Below are 8,136 nucleotides of genomic sequence, written 5' to 3' on the forward strand. Positions count from 1 at the left end.
TCACTCTAAAGTGCCACAAGTTCAATCCTTTGACATTCCTGTGACCTTTTTTTTTCCTTTTATGCTTGCATTTCCTTATCTATTGTTTATTTACACTATTTCTATATTGTCATACAATGATTTTTAGAGCTTACACATTAAAACTACCTAATAACAATAATTTTTAGAGCTTACACATTAAAACTACCTAATAATAATAATAAAAGTTGGTGGCTATCATTGTAGTGTTACGCCTCTCGGTGTAATAATTAAACTTATAACTAAATTTAGATAATAGAATTAAGATTATAATTAAATCAAAATAAATACAATAACGAAATGGGAGGATAGAGAGGCTTAGCTTTGAAATTAATGATAGAGGAATGATGTTGTGTTGTTCTAGAATGATTTGTTATTGTTATGAAAATTAATAGCCTTGGTCTAATGATTCTTAAAGTTTGAACTAATACAAAACATGATGAAGATCACTCTAAAGTGCCACGAGTTCAATCCTTTGACATTCCTATGACCCTTTTTTTTCCCTTTTATGCTTGCATTGCCTTATCTATTGTTTCTTTACACTGTTTTTATATTGGCATACAATGATTTAGAGCTTACACATTAAAACTACCTAATAATAATAATAATATCCTATTGATGTTGTTCTAGAATGATTCACCATTGATATAACAACCTTGTTCTAATGAGTGTTTCAAGTTTTGAACTAACACAAAACATGATGAAGATCAATCTTGAGTACCACAAGTTCAACCCCTTGACATTCCTATAATATTTATCTCACTACTATACTTGTATTTCCTTATCTATTATTTATTTGTACTATTTCTATATTGGTATACCATGCTTTTTAGAGCTTATCCATTGAACCTACATTGATATATCGCATTCCATAGTTATTATTGAGCCCATGTTATCATAATATACATATAAAGTTAGCACACCATACTAAGGGCCTCCATGCATTCCACCTTTGTATCATTTATACTTTCATCGCCATGTCCTTCCATTAAATGCATCATATTCTCCCCACCTTTTGCATTTCTCTTGCCATATATTTAGTGTTTGTACTCACATTAGGTGTACCATGCCTTTTGTTGGCAAGAGACACTATACTGGTAGAGATTTTTATTTAAATATTGTTCCGAGGTTGTCATTGATAGCAACTCATACCAAATATCATATCCGATATATGCAAATTTGTTCTACCGAAAGTTTGGGAAGTTTGGATATTCATTTATGCTTAAGTCTGGAAGGTGGAATACAAAGTATGGATACATTGTGCAGATCTCCATTTTGGTTGCATAGTTTTGGTTGGGGTGAAAGAGTTAGTTGATTAGATGTTTGAGGCAACTTATTTCGCAATCCTAGCCTCTAGTATTGATTCTTGTGCAAGTTAGAAGATTCGGTAACCGGTAACTCAGGAAGAATAGAGCTATTTTGGTGTAACATATGGTGCAAAATCTTTGGGATGATTTCGATGATTGGTTTCAAGTTCGAGGTGATTGAGCCGACATGTGTGAAGCTTGTTATCAATTTGTTTAGGTCTGCATATGGATTGGTAATCGGATTGAGCCGACTTATGATTACACATTTCATGTTGCCTGTTATGCGGTTTTTGGAATCCGACATGAAAATTGATTTAATTTGTTGATGTAGATATATAAGATCGATTCATTTGAGCATTTTGTGATATGGTATGAGTGTTGGAAGATCGTATGAGCGATTATGCAAATTCTTATGTGAGTGATTAAAGATTCTTGTGCTCCAGTATATGATAGAGCAACAGAATAGAGCAGAGAGACAAAACAGTGGTAGAAGACCAATTGAGCTTAACTGAAACTGCTTTTTGGCATTTGTAGATGTTACTATTCAATTTAGATATTCTTGTTCTTATTTGTAATCACTTGTAAGGCAGTGATCCTTCCTCCAGGTTGTATCCCTCTTTTGTAATTGAGCGGTGAGCTCTAGGCAGTGTGCTTGAATGCATATGCATTCCCCTCTTGTAATATTATTATACTCCTTATCACAATATTATAATATTGGGGGTTCCAATCCCACCATGGTTTTTCCCTTTTTGGGTTTCCACGTAAAAAAATCCAGTGTCATGGTTTTGTGGTTATTTGCTTTCAGTTTCTGCACTTTACTTTCATTCATTTGTATCTGGTGGTTAAAGAATCAGTTTAAGAAAATTGTTAATTGTAGAATATTAATTCACCCCCCCCCCCCTCTCAGTGTTCATTGATTCCAACAATTGGTATCAAAGCCTAGTTCCTCCTAACAACTTGAGGAAGATCTAGGAGATTGAATCAATGGACTTCGGTTTGCAAAGACAAATTATTGTAGCACTTGAAGACCTAGATGCAACAAGGAAAGAAGCAAGTGATCTGAGAAGAAATTTGAGTGATGCAAAAAATTTCATTGAGTCGTTGAAAGATCAAGTGAACACATCCAGAGAGAAGAGAAAGGATATGATGGACAAACTAAAGGAGAAAGAAGAGCAATGCATTGATGATCAAGACAAGATAGATGAATGTGAGAAACTTGCTAGAGATAATACAGTCCTGAAGAATGAAATGCAATCCATTGTGATGAAGCTGATAAGAAATTGAAGATGGGAAGAAGATTGAAGAAAGTCTGACTTAGTCATTGAAGGATAAATTTGATGAATGTTGCAGATTGAATCATGAAAATGACCTGTTGAAGCTTGAATTTGATACAATCCAAGAACAATGACCAAGAACTTGAAAGAAATATTATAATTTTGAGATATAAACTTACTACTGCTAATGAGTAAAAAGAAAAATTCAATGCTAGCTCAGCCAACCTAGATGAAATGCTACAAATTCTGAAGAGTAAAGGTGATATGGAGGGACTTGGATTTAAGAAAGGAGAAAGCTTCGGATCAGGTCAAAGCAATCATTAGAAGAATAAGAGATCTCCGATAAGACAACCTAATGCTTATAAATCCAATGGTAAATGTTTTGTTTGCAATAATTTTGGTCACATGGCAAGTCAATGCAAAAATAGAGCTAATTAGAATACTACATCATTCTCTGGTCAATGTTTCAATTGCAATAAGTATTGGTCATAAGTCAGTTGAATGCAAAAGTATGGTAAATAGGAGGAATGTAAGATGTTATGCTTGTGGAAGATTTGGACATATTGCTAACTAATGCATATCAAAGGGAAATCAAGGGAATTTCAGGGCTAATCAGAGAAACAACATTGTTTGTTATGCTTGCAACAAAACCGGTCATGTTGCAAAATATTGTAGAAGTAAGAACATGAGTGGTAGACAAGAACAAAGCATATAATAAGGGAAAAGGGAAGGTTAAAGAGATCAAAGAGTAGCACAATAAGATGTGGGTTAAGAAGGAATATTCAAATGCAACAAATGGGTTCACACCTGATTCCAGTGTTGGATCTTCATCTGGTAACTAAGGCATTTGGCCTTAGGGGGAAGCTTTCCATGCAGATCCTTAAAACCCTCTTTCAGAGATCTATAACTAGCTACGGATGGTTGCAGATGGGTGTATATGGTTGTGCAGATGATCCTGAGAGATATTTGGAAGATTCTATGCTAATTTGATGCTTCGGTACAATGTTCATGAGTTGCAGGGTATCCGGAAGGACTTTAGGGTTGAGCATTTATTGCACCCTAAAGTTAGGCATGTGAATGATAAAAGGCATTTTGACTTTCATTTTTCACATTGCATGCGAAGCGAAAGAGTAGAGGAGTGTGGCGAAGAAGTTTGTGCAGCAAAAACAATGCTTGTGAAGATTTTGCGAAGATTTCTTATATCTGGTTGAAGTCAAAAAGGTATTTTTTGAAGTTTGAAGTTATCTATTCATAATGTAGATTGTGATAATGGCATCTTCTGGTTCTAGTGTGGTGACTCCACTTGTTGTCGAAATAACTGATAGGGAAAGGCCTCAATTCAAAAAGCATCCATACAAATCAATGGAAGATGATCTGAATGGTACATTCTCATCTGTTCCATATAGGGTACTGCATGTCGAAGACATTAGGGCATACATTAATTGCAATATTGAGGAGCTTGGAAATGCATAAATACTCTCTTTACACCAAGCACATGATTGACAGTATGGGCAATCTCAAACCCAATTTTGAATCTTTGCAGGATAAGGGTTTAATACAATTCGTGAACTTTTTGGTTTTCTATGAACCTGGATGGGTTAGGTATATTTAAAGAAAAGTACATGAATAATTTATATGGATAGACAAACCTTACAAGATTACTAAAACTACTATCCAGGCGGTAACATGTTTGAATGCTACTAGTGAAGTTCTAGGTCTAAGGAATGTGAAAAACACAACTATGATAGAGGTAACCGGTTCACAACATGGCAGTAGATCCATGACAATAAGTGATATCATCGAGTATGATGTGAGGATTGCATCCATGGTGACAAGCTACAAGATATATCAATTTAGCAGGGCTAACTTAGTCTTCGGTACTACTATTTATGCAGCATATCAAATCATGAAGGAGAACAAGTTGTATGACTTGTGAGGAGTAATGTAGAGAGAATTGAAGAGAAAATTGAAGAAGATTAAGCAAGATAAGAAGAATGTTTTTAAGTTGGCACTTTGATTATCTGTTTGGCACTTTACTTCATGAATGAAATCCTCAGTGTAGGTAAGGTGCAGTGGGCATATGATAAACTGGTGGTTGTACAGATAAAAGAATCTTTGCAAGGATTGGGTGATGCACAAACACAAAAATTTGTTATGTGGGGTTATTTCAAATCATTCCAAGGCGTGATGCAAAGATGAGAAAGGATCTCAAAGGATATTGTAGAGAAATATGAGGACACCATATGCTTTTATGGTGAAGATTGATCAATGCTTGATGGAAGTTGTTGAGCCTAGAACAGTATGGATCATGCCCATGGGGTATGAAGTCGATGCAAATACTCTTGACATGTATGGTCAACATATTTTGAGCAAGCTAATGGATGAGAAGGAAGAGAGATTTGGTAATTGTAAGGAGAAAATTCTAAGCTTGCATTCTCAATTCACTAAGCCTGAAATGCAGAAGAGGGTAAGGAAAGAATCAGAACAACTCGCTGAGAACATGGGTATAACAAAGGAAGTTGTTCGCAGGGCTAGAGAGAATAATATCCTAAAGGAGGAGGATATTGTCCAACTCAAGAAGTCTAAACCTGCCTCTACTCCTCTGAAGCCCAGGCAAACAAATTCATCACCTTCCTCTGGTGCATAAAAGCATGTCCCTCCACCTAAACCTCAAATCAAATCAACCGGTTGAGAAAAAAAGAGGAAGAAAAGGAAGCTTGAGAGAGCCTATGAGGCAGCCACTGTTGAGGAAGAGATAGAGTTTGATGAAGTAGTGTAGCATGTGAAGAAGACTGCTACCTCTGCCAAGGTAGTCTGGAAGCCACAATCTGGTGAAGGTCAACCAAGCAAAAATCCTAAAGTTATAGATGAACAATCCGATAGACCTCATCCCAGTAGGAAGCCTAAGTCTAAGCTTGATGAAGATCTGAAATTTGGTAAAATAGAAGGTACCTATATTGTTGTGCCCCCCATTTCTCTTAGTCAAATTATTGATGAAGTAGTAAAGGAAGGAAATCTAAAGAATATATCTAAGTAATATGAGAACTGTGATGAAAATGATCAAAGGACAATAGAGGAAGTCATTGTACAATATATAAATGTATATAGCAAAGCCCTAATAGAATTATCATCTATGATTCCAAAGGGTTTATATGAAGTTTTGGATGCTAGAAGGCATACGACTAGTTTGAAAGATGAGAGAATAAGAGAGTATGCATTGGTTAACTTGTGCTATGTAATTTCTAAGACTAAATTTGACGGATTGCTTAAGATTGCAAAGGACATATTCAGAAGCAAAAATAGAGTCAAAAAGATCATGCTCGAAAATATTTTGAAACAATTTTTGGAAGAGCATTAATATGAGGTAAATCCAACAAAATATGACACCCCTCTGGAAGTGCATGTACATGATACCACTGCTCTGGATGTACAGATTAATGTACAAACTACAGTTGCAGATGATAGAGAAGGTAGAGTTGGAAAAAGATGCAGATGAGATTGAACAAGTCCAAATAGCAAGAGACATTGTGGACATAGGGAAACAGATTATCTTAGACACAGATCTCACCGTAGGACCTATTGATCTTAATTCTCTATCTCTAATCCAAGCACTGAAACTTGCAGCTCTTGCACAAGCCAAGGCAAGTGAGGACTTATTGAAGTATCACTCTGAAGACAAAGAGTTGATCTCTATGGCGACAAATGTGCTAGAGAAGATTTTGCCATCCTTCAAACCAGATACAGTTGATACTCCCTCCAATAAGCTAAGGAGCATACTGAAAGCAATAGATTCTCATTTTGTATCCTTAGAGAAGGTAGGGGAAGGAAAGGTTTTGAATCAATTTTATGTTATGCAGTTAAGAACATTTTTCAAAATGGGTGAAGGCAATAGGGTTAGTTTGACTACCAATTTAAAAGCTATACAGGAAGCACTAGATGAAGGTAGTCAAATATATAAGTCTTGTCTTCTTTTGCCCAAGTTTACAGTTGAAATTGATAAGTAGATTAAGGAATGTGAAGGGAAATTAGCTGGTATTTCTCAGTCTTTTGCCCACCAATCAGTTTTTGCTAGTAATTGTGAAGTTCAAGTGATGTCTCTACTGGAAAAAATCAAGAACCTTAATCAGGAAAAGGATAGAATAGTTGGGAGAGTGGGAGAACTCTAGAATTTGATAACTCCCTAGTTGAACACCTTGTTGAGTAGTTAGCGGGATGCAATGAACACTCTGAATAAGAGTGTTCCAGCAGATCGTAGAGGAGAAGAGATGCATGCTTATTTATTTAGTGCTCTGATAAATATTTTGGAGAATTTGAAGAAGGATTGGGATGATCGCCTACAATCCCTGAAGACCATTTTTGCAGATATCTTTAAATTCATGTAAGATATTGAGTATACCCTTGTATATAAATTTTGGTGGATAAATATCGTTGGCATTGTTGTCAAAGGGAGAGAGATAGGTATGAAAAATTATGTGCATTCTCAGGGGGAGCTTATTGAGTTGTTGCAGTTTTAAATATTTAAAGTTTTGCAAACAGTTTTTTATCATTTTTCATAGTGTTGCCATTAATGCCAAAGGGGGAGATTGTTGGAAAGAGACATTGTACTAGTAGAGATTTGTAATTAAATATTGTTTTGAGGTTGTCATTGATGGAAAATTAGACCAGATATCATATCTGGTATATGTAGATTTATTCTACTAGAAGTTTGGGAAGTTTTGATATTCATTTATGCTTAAGTCTGGAAGGTGGAATACAGAGTATGGATATATTGTGCAGATATCCATTTTGGTTGCGATGAAAGAGTTAGTTTATTAGATGTTTGAGGCATCTTATTTCATAATCCTAGCCTTCAGTATTGATTTTTGTGCAAGTTAGAAGATCCAGTAACCGGTAACTTAGGAAGAATAGAGCTATTTTGGTGTAATGTGTGGTGCAGAATCTTTGGGATGATTTCGGTGATTGGTTTCGAGTTCGAGGTGATTGAGTTGATATGTGTGAAACTTGTTATCAATTTTTTTAGGTCTGCATATGGATTGGTAATCAAATTGAGTCGACTTATGGTTACACATTTCATGTTGCGTGTTATGCGGTTTTTGGAAGCCGACATGGAAATTGATTTAATTTGTTGATGTGGATATATAAGACCAATTAATTTGAGCATTTTTTGATATGGTATGAGTGTTGGAAGATCATATGAGTGATCGTGTGAAGTCTTGTGTGAGTGATTGAAGATTCTTGTGCTCCGGTATATGACAGAGCAGAGAGACAGAACAATGGTAGAAGACCAGTTGAGCTTAACCGAAACTACTTTTTGGCATTTGTAGATGCTACTATTTAGCTCATATATTCTTGTTCTTATTTATAATCACTTGTAAGGCAGTGAGCCTTCCTCTGGGTTGTAGCCCTCTTTTGTAATTTAGCGGTAAGCTCTAGGCAGTGTGCCTGAATGCATGTGCATTCCCCTCTTGTAATATTATTATACTCTTGATCGCAGTATTATAATATTGTGGGTTCCAATCTCACTGTGGTTTTCCCTT

The sequence above is a fragment of the Cryptomeria japonica genome, chromosome 11 (genome assembly GCF_030272615.1).
Source record: "Cryptomeria japonica chromosome 11, Sugi_1.0, whole genome shotgun sequence".
Lineage (NCBI taxonomy): Eukaryota > Viridiplantae > Streptophyta > Pinopsida > Cupressales > Cupressaceae > Cryptomeria > Cryptomeria japonica.